Source organism: Pan paniscus, chromosome 4, assembly GCF_029289425.2.
Source record: "Pan paniscus chromosome 4, NHGRI_mPanPan1-v2.0_pri, whole genome shotgun sequence".
Classification (NCBI taxonomy): domain Eukaryota; kingdom Metazoa; phylum Chordata; class Mammalia; order Primates; family Hominidae; genus Pan; species Pan paniscus.
The window spans coordinates 40,282,360-40,297,868 of NC_073253.2; positions in this window are offsets into that span (position 1 = coordinate 40,282,360).

A 15,509-nucleotide genomic window follows, 5' to 3' on the forward strand; every position below is an offset into this window, starting at 1 on the left:
CTCAGGGAAAATCATGGCCAGGAACCTGGTTAAATTTATTTTTTTGTTATTCTTGTTTCTTGTTTTGTTCTTTGTTGTTTCTCATAGAACAATAAAGGAAATTAAACAGAAACCACGTATATTCATAATTCTAACATCCTGACAAAAGCATTATAGTTCTCTGAATGCTCTTATCTACATACACGTGTTTTGACATTTGCCCGCACTGCCAATATTTTTACAATCACTCTGCCATGTTGCTACATGGTCTTTATGGCTATGTAATGGTCATACCACAATTCACTCAGCCTCTACTTTATTGTAGGACATTTGAGTTGTAAACTACTTTTTTTTTTTTTTGCTGTCATAAATAACAGTGCTATGAACAGTGTTGTTTGTACAGCTTCACCTTTCCTTGAATTACTTCCTTATGATGCATTTCCATGAGAGAAATTATAATCCTGAAGAGAACGGAGTTTTTAATTGATTGTTTTTCATGTATGTTTGTTATAAATCAACTTCTCAGAAACTGTGCAGGATGCTTGGTTGATGTATACAACTACAGCCTCTACTTATGTGAAATTGTATTCATTTATTCTGATAAATGGCTCTTCAGATTCTCAAAGTAAGCCAAGACTTTTGCCTAAAACAAGGATGTAGTTTTTCCTCTAGCAGATAAAAGATGGTGTTTTAATGCATGGGTAGTAAAGAGCTATTTCAGAATAATGTTCTTAAAGGCTTAACTTTGATGACTGACTCCATTCCAGGAAGGATCTAGAAGTTGCTAGTTCCTTCTAATATCCATTCTTTCTGGCATCCCTGGTTATATTCTGAGCAACAGTGTGACCAGCTGTTAATTCCCAGCTTCCCTTTCAACTATGGGGTGGTGGGCAAATGAGTTTAAAGCCTAAGTCACTGGGTGGGACATCTGAGAGTGCGCTTGGAAGGTAATTTACCTAGCTTGCCTTCTCCCCAGCTCTCTTGCTTTTTCCTGTGCCTAGAATGTTTGTTATAGCTGAAATTTCAGCAACCATTTTAAAACCATGAGGATGGGAGTTATATGGCAGGGACAGAGTGAAAATATGACATCTGAATCATCCAAGACTACCTACCTGCAGTCTCCTTTTATGTAAGGAAAAACTTGGTATGTGCTTTAAGCCACTGTCATCTCAAGTCTCTATTACTAACAGCTGTACATGATCCCTAACTTACACAATGTTTGTCTAGGACACTGGTTTTCAAACTCCAGTCTGCATCAGAATCATCTGGAGGCCTTCTAAAACACAGATTGCTCCCCGCCTTTCCCTCTTTCTCATTAAAGGGGAGGGAGATTTGCATTTCTAACAAGTTCCTAAGTGAGATTGATGCTGTTCTAAACTATGCTTTGAGAACCACTGTTAGGATATCTTTCCTGAACATTATTTCAACATTGCAAGCATTAGGCTGATTTTAATATTTAGAAACCACCAAATTTTGCAATAAGCATACATACCTCTTGATCCTAAGACACTATAGTTAAAAGTTCAGAAATATTTTATATGCTGTTTTATATGCTTTCTCTACATTGTTGAAGAGGTAGCTATCTATATTTTTAAAATAATGACCAAATTTGATGCATTTCTGTAACTATAGGTCCTCCTAAAATTGTTTTCAACCGCATGGCTGCCATACTTGTAACTATTTTATAAAATACAATGAAAAACAAATGAATTTTGGAGGGTGTGAGTAACCTGAAATCATGGGGGTGAAATCTCAAGTTCAGACGTATGTGTAATTCTATAAAACAAAGATGTATGCTAGTGAGACGGCCTCTACCCAGCTAAGAAAAAATTTCCATGGGAAAAAAATTATGAACTCTAAGGAGAATACAAAGTGGTGCAGGTGTAGCTTGGCTAGAGATACAGTTTACATAGTCAGGATCGTGTAAATGTTAAATATTGACCTAATCAATGCTACTGATATAATTTACAGGCAACATGAGGGGATAGAAAGGACGAATATGTTGGGTAGGAGTGTGGGTGGGTGTGAAAGACATCAAAATCATCTCAATGATCGGACTAGGTAGACAATGCCTGTAACTGAAAAACCAAATAGAGGAATAGAAAGATGTCACTCCAATTTGTGGAAGCAAAACCAAAAGAACCACTTCAGAGAGTTACTAGTCACCTCCAAGGAAAGGAAAGGGGGAATGCTGATTCTGTTTCGCAACAAGCCTTGCAACCAGGTCTTTAAACTTTGAAATAAAAACTGGGGAAACAAATAATTAACTGGTAAGGAAAAAGACATGATCTGTGATCAGACTGCTTATAATCTAATAGCTAGTGCAAAGAACCAGAAACCTTATAAGGGTGGCTAGTGTTTCTGTCTACTCAGCCCTTCTTCCATCCCAGAATCTTCAGAGCACAAAGAGCCCTCCTGGCTACTGAGGTGGTCAGGTGACCCAAGCTGGGCCAATTACAGCCTCTCACAGCCAAGGCCACACTAATTGGTCTAAGGAGTGGGCGCCTGATCTAAACGGGGCTAATCAGGGCTCTTGGGACTTGTTAAATTCCTGCCAGAGAATAAGAACCTCTTGTTCCTTTTTCTTTTTTAATCACAAAACATAAGGATGTGGGCTTGCTAGCCCAGCACAGCTCTCTCTGTGTCCACACCCCACCACTTGGACAAGTTTGTATCAGCGAATTAATGTACCAAAAGGAACAGGGAAGAGAAAGACAATGACAGAGGGGGTCCTCGAGATGTTCAAGGCAGTCAATCAATCATTGGTGACACCAGCTCCACCTGCCCTTAGGTTCATTTACACAGCCCAATTCAATCTCTCCTTTTTGTGTGTTTACACAAAATTAAATTAAAGTTCACTTATGGTCATAAAAACTACCTTGTAGTCATAATACACAGTTGAATACCAAACAAAACTTATGGAAAGTTTCAAGCAAACACAAACAGAGAGAGAGAGAAGAGCATGATGAATCCCAACATCCTCATCACTCAGACCCACTGTTGTCAATATTTTGACAATCCTATTTCATCTATCCACCCCTTCACCCCATTTTCCCACAGAAATATTTTAAAATAATTCTAGATATCAAATTATTTTACTTGTTAATAATAGATTGAACCATATGAAACTGCTGTTTTTGTAGGTCAGAAGTGGTCAACTATTGGCAATATTCTGTGTTCTGACCTAATATTTCAACAGTGTCAGGTCCACGGCCATGACTATGCCAAATGTCCTGCTTGGGGTTAGATTCCAGCCTCAGCTGAGGTCTGAGGCAAGTGGGTGGATGGGTGAATAGCTGAAAGAACACTCGGGGGGCTGTAAGTAGGTGAAATGTAATTTTATTCAGCAGCTCTCTCATCAGCAGCTCTCTTACACTGTCCACCTGTCTGCTCTGGCTCTGTGGCTCCTGCCACTCCCATGCTTGCAGCTGCACTCCCTGGCCTGCAAGGCCAGCCACAGGGTCAGCAGCCTAACTCTGTCCCTCTGGGCACAAGCCAGTTCCTGGCTCCCCCTCTGTCTGCCTTCAAAGCAACTGGCTCTCCCTTACAGGGGTCCCCAGCATTACTCTCTCTCTGGGCAGCAGCACGCAAGCTGTGCCGTGCCATGCCGTGCCGTGCCATGCCAAACTGAGCCCCGTGCACAGCATCAGCAGGGCAGTTATACCTTCTACAGACAATAGGGGCTCAGAGCCAAGTATGAACTTACACAAACAGGTTATATAACAAGTGGAGTATGCACCTGTGCCCTAAACTCGCTGAGTCACTCTGGCCTGGATGTCCACCTCGGCCTATTCCTTGACCAAAGCACATCCATGTACCTTATGAGTCTCCTAACTGCCAAAAACTCTTTTTTCCTGACATAACCACTAAGCCATTATCACACCTAACAAAATTAAGAATAATTCCTTAATGTCTAACAGTGAAACCATTTTCAAAATTTTCCAACTGTATCATATGTGTCTTTGTATTCACCATGTGTTTAAATCAGGATCCAAACAAGGTCTACACATTAATTTAATGAAAATAACTTTGTAAGTGATCTTACTCTCATTTAGCACTGTCACTTAAAAGGAACCTAGGCAACTAATATGGAATGGTGGACAATCTTCAATCAACAACATTTAGAAGAATTGTCTCAGCTCCTTGTGTATATTACTAAATATACATATATTGCATTAATATGTTATATATATAAAATCTTACAGATTCCAGGCATTGTGCTTTTTGCTTCACAGGTTTTCTGCATTTGCTTTTATGAAGTAATTGCCAGTATCATGCCAGGAAATGAGAAAGGGCCCCAGGGAGGCCAACAGATATGGCTGAGGTCACCAGCTAATAACTGTCAGAGCTGAGATTGGGATTTTAAGTTGTGTGGCTCCCAAGTCCAAGCTCTTCATTACTATACCCAACCTGTGCTTTTTGCGCTGGTCCTGGTGAGCATTAATATGCCAGACAAATGCCTATTAATATTTTATTCCACAAATGTCTCGGTCAGCTCAAGGTGCTGTAACAAATGCACCACAGGCTAGATGACTTAAACATTTATTTCTCACACTTGTGGAAGCTGGGAAGTCTAAGAACAAGGTGCTGGCAGATCTGGTGTGTGGTTAGGGCTCTCTTCCTGGTTTGCAGGTGGCTGTCTTCTCATTATATCCTCGTATGTCTGAGAGCAGAGATTGAGAGCAAGCTTCTGTGTCTCTTCTTATAGGGCACTAATCCCATTTATGGGAGCTCTACCCTTATGACCTAATTGCCTCTCAAAGGCCCTATCTCCTCTTATGAGCACATTGGGGGTTAGGATTTCAACATACGAATTTGGGGGAGGGAAGACGCAAACATTCAGTCTATAGCAACAAAGTACTGAGATCTTGTAGGAAAGGAGCTTATAAAAGTAAGCCAGGATTGAGGAATTGCATCCCTGTGACTCAGGGGAGTCAGTATGTAGGACCACCCTCTGCACTTCCTCTCTCTCGTCATCGTCCCTCTGCATCCCCAGCCCTCCCTGTGGTGCTCCTCTTCCCCTGACCTGGCTTGGCCTCTGGTCTTCCTCCCCTCACTTCCTTACTCCTAATGTTCATTCCCTTTTGCCTCTTGCTTTATCTGCTTTTCCACTCAAGTTTTTTAAACTGAACCCTAGCCTGCAAACTAACCTCAACTCTGGTGGATGTTCATTTATAGCATTTTTTGCTCTGGTCAATCCAGACTAATTAAACCAGTACTGGTATTTCAGACTGAAGAGTTCAATCCCCTTCCCCTGTCAGAAGATCTAAGTCACTCCACTTAAAACACGTTACTGGTGGCTCACACCTGTAATCCCAGCACTTTGGGGGGGATCACGAGGTCAGAAGTTCAAGACCAGCCAAGGCGGCAGGTCACGAGGTCAGGAGTTTGAGACCAGCCTGACCAAAATGGTGAAACCCCGTCTCTACTAAAAATACAAAAATTAGCTGGGCGTGGTGGCACAAGCCTGTAAGCACAACTACTCAGGAGGCTGAGGCAGGAGAATCGCTTGAACCCACGAGGCAGAAGTTGCAGTGAGCCGAGATCGTGCCACTGCACTCCAGCCTGGGCAACAGAGTGAGACTCCATCTCAAAAAAATAAATAAATAAAAATAAAAAATAAACATGTTACCCCCGGTGACTCACAGCAGGCACAACATCTATGCTGAGTTGTAAGTTTCTCTGCTTTCATCATGTGGTCATCACCTGGCTCACGTAGCAGTTCCCAGGGAGATGTCTGCTTCAAGAGAACAACAATAATTGGAGAGATAGGAGGATCATCTTGGCAGCACTTCACAAACTTTAACGGGCATAGAAATCTTACCTGTGGGTCTTTTAAAATGAAAGTTCTGGTTTGGTATTTCTGGGATTGGGCCTGAGTTGCTGCATTTCTAACAAGCTCCCTGGTGGTGTCAATGCTGCTGGTCCATAGACCCACCCCTCTTTAAAATGCAAGAATCTAGATCACTGGTTCTCAGCACCTGCTACACATTAAAACCCTCTAGGATGCTTTTTGTTAGGATAAGCTTAGGTGCAGGGATTCATAGGAGCTCCCGGGGGATTCTAATGAATAATCAGTGAAAACCACCACATTGGAGGCTGTAGTGGCAGCAGGAATTGGGTGGCCAGCGGAGAGATTCCTGGCGGGCGGAAGGTGCGGCATGGTCACGGGAAAGTGGAGGTCCTGGCTCCGGAGGGTCTTTGTTCCTCTGCATGCCCTGCCTCCCTTCGCTGTCCTTCACCTTTGCTCTCCCTTTTCTCTATTGTCCCTACAAATCCACCCCCTTCCTAAAGCATCTTCTCAACAAGAAAAAAAGCTGAACCAACTGAAAACCAATACTTTTCTTAGATCCATCAGAAAATTGAAGTCACAGGACAAACCTCACTCTGAAAATTGGAGACACAGGCAAATAAAGAGGATCCCAACTTACCAAGAGTAGAAGCCCACATCTGGAGCACACAGGTAGGAGCACTGAAACTGAAATTGAAAATTTCTGAATGCTCACTGTGGGCAGTGTTGAGTTAAAAATTCCAGATGCCCCAGTTCTAGGGACACACCCCAGCTTTTGTTTTATCTTGAGGGGCCCCACCAAATTCTCAGGGTGAAGACTGGAGAAAAATTTCTTCATGCTTCCAGTAGAGGCAGGGGAAAAAAGCTGTGGCTTCCAGGAAATAAATCTGAAAAAGATGTTGGGATTCAAAAACAACTGTAAATCTGAGCAAGCATGCAGTTCAGCACACAATCAGTGATGATGAGTTATTAGATGCTAGGCACCACGTTAGGTGCTGAGGATTGAGGATGAGTAAGACTGGCTCCCTCTCCTCCAGGAACTCTAGTCTAGTGGGAAATGCATATGTGCAAACAACTATGTCAGAGATTAATTGTTACTGCTCCTCATGTCTCATCTCTCCTTCTTTCATAATAATAGAACCCTCCTTTTAAGCTGAGCGTGTGCGTCTCAGCATAAAGAGTACATATCCCAGCCTCTCTTGCAAGGCAGGTGTCATCATGTAAGAAGTATTGGCCAATGGGATGTAGTAGAAGTTTTTTGTGCAACTTTCTGAGACATGTTCTTAAAATAAGGGATGTCCCAGTGCTAACCCCCGGTAACTGTGGATATAACCTTAGTTGGGGAAAGGGTCATGCAGATATAATTAAATCAAGGATTTCAAGAAGAGATCATCCTGGATACAAAGGGTGGCAGCTCTCCTCCTTTTTCTTTCTGCTGGCTGGAAAGCAAATATCTTGGATAATGAGGTGGAAACCTCAACCAAAACCCTGGGTTTCTGATTATTATAAAGTCACTATACCAGCCTGTATATATGTAACTCTAAAGAGACACAGCTTGATACACTTGGTATACTTGAGCCATTTGCATGCATTCTTTCATTCCACAAGTATCTTGTGAGGACCTTATATGCTAGGCACTGGGCATACAGCAGCAAAATACAGCCACAGAACATGCCCTTAAAGCCAGCTTTTTTATTTTTTGTAATTTAACAAAATACAAAAATTTTATTTTGATATAATTTCAGATTCCACATTGAAATTTTATTTATTTTTTAATTTCCAACTTTTATTTTAAGTTCAGGGGTACATAATATGCAGGATGTGCAGGTTTGTTACATGAGTAAATGTATGCTATGGTGGTTTACTGCACAGATCTTCCCATCACGCAGGTATTAAGCCCAGCATCCATTAGCTTTTCTTCCTGATCCCTCTCCCTCTTCCCACCCACCCACCCCCCACCCTCCAATAGGCCCCAGTGTGTATTGTTCCCTCCCCACCTCCGTGTGTTCTCATCATTTAGTTCCCACTTATAAGTGAGAACATGCGGTATTTGGTTTTCTGTTCCTGCATTAGTTTGCTAAGGGTAATGACCTCTAGCTCCATCCATGTCCCTGCAAAGGACATAATCTCATTCCTTTTTATGACTGCATAGTAGTCCATGATATATGTACCACATTTTCTCTATCCAGTCTATCACTGATGGGCATTTAGGTTGATTCCATGTCTTTGCTATTGTGAATAGTGCTGCAATGAACATACACATGCATGTGTCTTTATAATAGAATGATTTATATTTCTTTGGATATATACCCAGTAATGGGAATACTGGATTGAATGGTATTTCTGCCTCTGTGATCTTTGAGGAACCCCCACACTGGCTTCCACAATGGTTGAACTAATTTACACTCCCACCAACAGTGAAAAGCATTCCTTTTACTCCACAACCTTACCAGCAGCTGTTGTTTTTTGGCTTTTTAATAATCACCATTCTGACTGGTGGGAGATGGTATCTCATTGTGGTTTTGATTTGCATTTCTCTAATGATCAGTGATGTTGAGCTCTTTTTCATATGTTTGTTGGCTGCATATTTGTCTTCTTTTGAGAAGTGTCTGTTCCTGTCCTTTGTCCACTTTTTAATGGGGTTTTTTTTTCTTGCAAATTTGTTTAAGTTCCTTACAGATATTGGATATTAGACCTTTGTCAGATGAATAGATTGCAAAAATTTTCTCCCATTCTGTAGGCTGTGTGTTTACACTGTTGATAGTTTCTTTTGCTGTGCAGAAGCTCTTTAGTTTAATTAGATCCCATCTGTCAATTTTTGCTTTTGTTGCAATGGCTTTTGATGTCTCCGTCATGAAATTTTTGACTGTGCCTATGTCCTGAATAGTATTGCCTAGGTTTCCTTCTAGGGTTTTTATGGTTTAGGGTTTTACATTTAAGTCTTTAATCCATCTTGAGTTGATTTTTTTATATGGCGTAAGGAAGGGGTCCAGTTTCAATTTTCTGCATATGGCCAGCCAGTTCTCCCAGCATCATTTATTAAATAGGGAATCCTTTCTCCATTGCTTGTGTTTGTCAAGTTTGTCAAAGATCAGATGCTTGTAGGTGTGCAGTCTTATTTCTGGGTTCTCTATTGTTTTCCATTGGTCTATATGTCTGTTTTTGTACCAGTACCATGCTGTTTTGGTTACTGCAGCCTTGTAGTATAGTTTGAAGTCAGGTAGAATGATGCCTCCAGCTTTGTTCTTTTTGCTGAGGATTGCCTTGGCTATTTGGGCTCTTTTTTGGTTCCATTTGAATTTTAAAATAGTTTTTCCTAATTCTTTGAAGAATGGCAATGGTAGTTTAATGGGAATAGCATTGAATCTCTAAATTGCTTTGGGCAGTATGGCCATTTTAATGATATTGATTCTTCCTATCCATGACTGTGGAATGTTTTTCCATCTGTTTGTGTCGTGTCTGATTTCTTTGAGCAGTGGTTTGTGGTTCTCCTCAAAGAGGTCCTTCACTTCCTTTGTTAGCTATATTCCTAGATATTTTATTCTTTTTGTGGCAGTTGTGAATGGGAGTTCATTTGTGATTTGGCTCTTGGTTTGCCTGTTGTTGGTGTGTAGGAATGCTAGCGATTTTTGCACATTGATTTTCTAAACTGAGACTTTGCTGACGTTGCTTATCAGCTTAAGAAGCTTTTGGGCTGACATAATGGGGTTTTCTAGATATAGGATCATGTCGTCTGCAAACAAAGATAGTTTGACTTCCTCTCTTCCTATTTGAATATGCTTTATTTATTTCTGTTTGCCTGAGTGCCCTGGCCAGAATTTCCAATATTATGTTGAATAGGAGTGATGAGAGAGGGCAACCTTGTCTTGTGCTGGTTTTCAAGGGGAATGCTTCTAGCTTTTGCCCATTCAGTATGATATTGGCTGTGGGTTTGTTATATATGGCACCTATTATTCTGAGGCATGTTCCTTCAATACGTAGTTTATTGAAAAAACAAATTTTTTTTGAGACGAAGTCTTGCTCTTTTCGCCCAGGCTGGAGTGCAATGGCATGATCTCGGCTCACTGCAACCTCCACCTCCCGGGTTCAAGCAATTCTCCTGCCTCAGCCTCCCGAGTAGCTGGGATTACAGGTGCCTGCCACCATACCTGGCTAATTTTTGTATTTTTAGTAAAGACAGGGTTTCACCATGTTGGCCAGGCTGGTCTCAAACTCCTGACCTCAGGTGATCCGCCTGCCTCGGCCTCCCAAAGTTCTGGGATTACAGGCATGAGCCACCGCACCCGGCCATTGAAAGTTTTTAACATGAAGGGATGTTGAATTTAACAAAGGCCTTTTCTGCATCTATTGAGATAATCATGCAGTTTTTATCTTTAGTTCTGTTTATGTGATGAACCACATTTATTGATTTGCATATGTTGAACCAGCCTTGCATCCTGGGGTTGAAGCCTACTTGATCATGGTGGATAAGATTTTTGATGTGCTGCTGGATTTGGTTTGCCAGTATTTTGTTGAGGATTTTGCATCAATGTTTATCAAGAATATTGGCCTAAAGTTTTTTGTTGTTGTATCTCTGCCAGGTTTTGGTACCAGGATGATGCTAAAGCCAATTTTTTCTGTTTCTCTTACGAGCCAAGTTATTTTCTAACTCAGAGCCTTTGTCCATGCTGTTCTCTCTGTCTAGGGCAGCACTATTCAGTAGAACTGCCTGCCACGATGGAAGTGTTCTACATCTGTGCTGTCCAATATGGCAGCACAGACATGTAACTACTGAGTACTTGAAATGTGGCTAGTGTGACTGAGGCATTGATTTTTTATTTTATTTTAATTAATTTAGATTAATTAATGTGGCTCTACTCTACTGCTTTCCCCAAATGGCTAACTCCTTGAGGTGGCTATGGACCATGAACATAAATTCTTTGACATGCCTCCAGTTGAGAGATGGGGTCTCTATCCCTTCTCCTTGAATCTGGGTGGGCTTGTGACTGAATGGTGGTAGTGACATTATGTGACTTCCAAGGCTAGGTAAGACAAAGCCTTGCAGCTTCTGCCTTGGGCTCTTGAAGGTCATACTCTTGGGGCACTTGCCCCCAGGAAGCTGCATCTCAGAACCCAGCCACCCCACTGCGTGCAGCTGAAGCCACACAGGAGATCACATGTAGTTGCTGCATCCCAGCCTAGGCCTACCATAGAAACTACCACAAACCTGGTGGTTTAAAATATTCTCTTGCAGTTCTGGAGGCCAGAAGTGTGTATTCAAAGTGTTGGGAGGGGATAGCAGGTGCCATGCCCTCCTAGCTTCTGGTGGTAGCTGGCAATCTTTAACCTTCCTTATGCAGGGAATCAGAATATGCCACCCAAAACATGCCACTTAGGCATGAGGATAATTTTGAGCTGAAGTCAATTGAGACACAACAGATGCAAAAGGAGCTCTCTATTCTCCCTGTTTCTTCCTAAAGGCAGGGTACAAATTTCCCTTTCTGAAGGTGTTACAACCCACTGTCCCGCCCCCCACCCCACCCCTCCTGGTCCCGCACCGTGGCCATATCAGGAGGAGAACAACCATTATCACCGGAGACAGAACATCAGACAGATTTCTGTCTGCACAAACAAACTTTATCTTCCATAAGTTTCCTCCATATATTTATCTTACCACAAATTACTGACCCTAGAAGCCCAAATCCCTTTTCCTGTCTTGTCACTTCTCAATAAACCCATTGCTGTTCGTTTAGATGGTAATGGTATATAAGCCTGAAATTCTATCCACCCCTTTTGAGTTATTTATCACTCAGTTCTTCTTCATGCATGCATGTTGTGCACATAAGTAAACTCTGTGTTTTTTTTCTCATGTTAACTTGTCTTCTCCAAGTTTGATTTGCAGGCCTCAGCTACTGAACCTAAGAGAGTAGAAGAGGTGTTTCCTCCCCCACACTTAGCTTATAGACATATTACTTCAATCTCCACCTCCACCTCTGTCTCCATATTGCCTTCTCCTCCACGTTTCTCCTCTACTCAAATATCCCTCTATTTTCTCTTAAGGACACCAGTTATTGGATTTAGGGCCTACCATCAATACAAGATGATCTTGAGAATCTTAATTTGATTACATCTACAGAGACCCTTTTTCCAAATAAGTATTTCACATTGACAGGTACCAGAGATTAGGAGTTGAACAGCAGGGCACAGTGGCTCATGCCTGTAATCCCAGCACTTTGGGAGGCTGAGGCGGGCAGATCACCTGAGGTCGGGAGTTCAAGACCAGCCTGATCAACATGGAGAAACCCTGTCTCTACTAAAAATACAAAATTAGCTGGGTGTGTTGGCACATGCCTGTAGTCCCAGCTACTCGGGAGGCTGAGGCAGGAGAATTGCTTGAACCCGGGAGGCGGAGGTTGCAGTGAGCCAAGATCGCCCCATTGCACTCTGGCCTGGGCAACAAGAGCGTAACTCCATCTCAAAAAAAAAGGAGTTGAAAATATTATTTTGGAGTCACTATTTAGCCCACTATAGCACCTGAAATATGAGTGAGGAAGCCTGGAGTTGATTCCAGCCCCCAGCTGTTTGCATTACCCCTAGACATTCAAGTCTTCCTGGCTAAGACTCTAAACATTATAGAGCAGAGATATGCTATTTCCACCATGCCTCATTGAATTTTTGACCTAAAGAATGTTTTAGCATAATAAAATGGTATTGTTTTATGCCACTAAGTTTGGGACAGTTTATTCTGCAACAATAGGTAACTGGAAATTCCTATTCATCTTTTAAGCTCAGTTCAAAAAACGTGTCTTCAAAGATATCTCCTTAGCTATCTCCTCTATGGTCTAAAGTATATTTCCCTCTCTTTGCTTTTCTTTTATGACACTAATCACAATTTGTAATTATATATGCACTTAGGTGTTTTGTTTTGTTTTTTAAAATGTCAGTCACCCTCACTAGACTTCCGTTTCATGAGGGCAAGGACAAAGTTTGTTTTATTCAGCACAATGTCCTATGTGTGCCAGGTACACAGCAAATGCTCAATAAATATTTGCTGAATGAATGAAATTCTGGTCTTTCTGTGACTGAATCTACAACTGACATTTCCTTGTCATCTGAACTGAGACAGCTCCTGGAAAACATTGTTTATTTTGCCATTTTAGCTTTCAGACTAAATAAGCTAGAATGCAACAAGTGGGAACCAACATTTTCATTTTCTATGATTCAAACACTAGTTCTTGCTGTTCCAGTTCCCTGTATTAAGTAATTGCTGTAGTTTTCAACTGTAGTGAAAAGAAGTGAATACAAAGATAGCTAGGCTATGAGATAGCCTCTTCAATTTTTAGGAAAGCATCTGTAAGTATACAGAAAGAACATCAAATTGTCCTTGTGCATGAGTAAGCAACAATCTCATGAAACATTCTTCCATGAAATGAAAGATTAATGACAAAACAAAATGAATAAGTTCTTCCTGATATCTTGATCAACAGACATCTTTTTCTAGAAAGTTCACTGGTACAAGTCCCACTATTATTTTTGTTGGAACAACAACATATATAGGATATAAATTAAAAGGCAAAGCATGTTAAAGGAGGCCAAAATTAGTCAAATAAAACTTATAATTACTTGTACAAATTACCACAGGGATAGAGCATAACAGAAGCAGGAAGCAGGTAGGAATTTTAACAAAAGCTGAGCACCAGCAGTTGGCACTCCCCTGCATGGCTGTTACTCTTCTCACTGTGGTTGGTGGTGAACAAAGTATTCCTGCCCTCCCAGGCATATCCAGCTTGCACACAGTAGGAATTTTAACAAGATCTGGAAGGCCCTACATGATCACATTCTAACTGTGCTTTCTTAGATTCCGTATTTGTCTAACAGTATCAGACTAATAGCCAAAGTTATTTCCATTTTCCCTGTGATCCAGATCTCATACTCTGAACCACCTTCTTATCTAACTTGTACAAACCACACCAGGATTTCCCCTGCTTTAAATCACCCAGAGCCAGGTACCAGACAACTAAAGACAACCCCTATAGCCCAAAGCTCAGTGACATTACTTAAACTAGACATTCCTAAGCAGTCTCCCCTGCCTTGCCTTGCCTTACTTGCAAAAAAGCCAATAAAGGCTCTAAACCATGCTTTCCCCTTGCTCCTACCTCCTGACCACACCTATTGCTTCCCCAGGTGGCCCAGTGTGGCCTGGCCTGCCCCGTCCTCTCCAAAACTATAAGTAATAAATTCTTCTTTCAATGACATTAACCTCTCCAGGTTGTCACTCAGCCACCATAAATTAAAATCCTGCGGGTACAATTGAGACAGATCAGCCCTTAGGGGCTTTGTGGTCGCCGTTTCCTCTGCCCAGGCCTCTCTTCCCTCTGTATCCACACTGTACCCACATGGCTTCCTCTCTCACTACGTTGAAGTCTCTGCTCAAGTATCACCATATTTGAGAAGCCTTCCCCAAGCACCCTGCTAACTAACTAGAAACCCCTCCTACTTCTAATGGTCTCTACCTGCTTTGTCCTGCTGTATTTTTCTTCATAGCTTGTATCACTACTTGACTCATTATATATTTATTTGTTTTGTGTCATCCTCATTTCCCACCTCACATAACATAAGCTTCATTAAAGCAAAACATGCTGTTTCATTAACAGCAGGGTTCCTACCACTTAGAACAATGCCTGGCATGTAGCAGGTATAAAATATATATATATATATATATATATTTTTTTTTTTTTTTGAGATGGAGTCTCGCTCTGCCACCAGGCTGGATTGCAGTGGCGTGATCTCGGCTCACTGCAAACTCCGCCTCCAGGGTTCATGCGATTCTCCTGCCTCAGCCTCCCAAGTAGCTGGGACTACAGGCTCGTGCCACCACAGCCAACTAATTTTTGTATTTTTAGTAGAGATGGGGTTTCACCATGTTGGCCAGGATGGTCTTCATCTTCTGACCTCATGATCCACTCACCTCGGCCTCCCAAAGTGCTGGGATTACAGGTGTGAGCCACCGTGCCCGGCCAAAATATGTATTTTTCAATGAATACACTTCATTTGTTCAGAGCACCTGGTCCATCAATGAACACATGAGTGGTCTCAATCCCCTTCAGATTTGTGACTCTCACTGGGGCTGGGTATCTGTAAGAAGCCAGTCCTCTGGATCAATATGACACGAATTTGTAAAAGGGAGTAAGCAGTTTAAAAATATATCCTGGGAAATCCCAGGATAAAATCCCAAGCAAGCAGGTTTATGGAATCAATACTGGGGACTCCTGGGGATTAGAAAAAGGAGCAATTGCCATTCCTGAATTATCTGACCATATGGCATTCCTCTAAAAATCTGCTTTGTCTTGGATTTTGGGCTCTGTGACACTAGGGGGAAAGGAAAATATTTCACTTTATCATATAGAAACAGCATCTTGCCCTCTAATGGGGTTGAAGCAGGGTCTGGGAAGCATTTTGGTAACTGTTGGCACAGAAATCTTCAGGGTGGACAGGATGCATTCCCTACAGATGGAGCCTATATTATTTATCTCTGCTAGGCAGCTCCCCAGTTGTACCTCCCAGCCCAACACAAGTGTGTAGTTGACACTGGCAGCCTTTCTCTCCCAGTGATCACAAACGCTGTAACCACTTTTCAAAGGAAAGCTGGGTATACCAGATGCTTGTAATAATGTATCTCAAAAAGTCTGTAAAACATTTAGAGTAAAGACAAATAAGACTTTAACAATGATGACCGGAAATTCGGAGGCTTAAGAAGGAG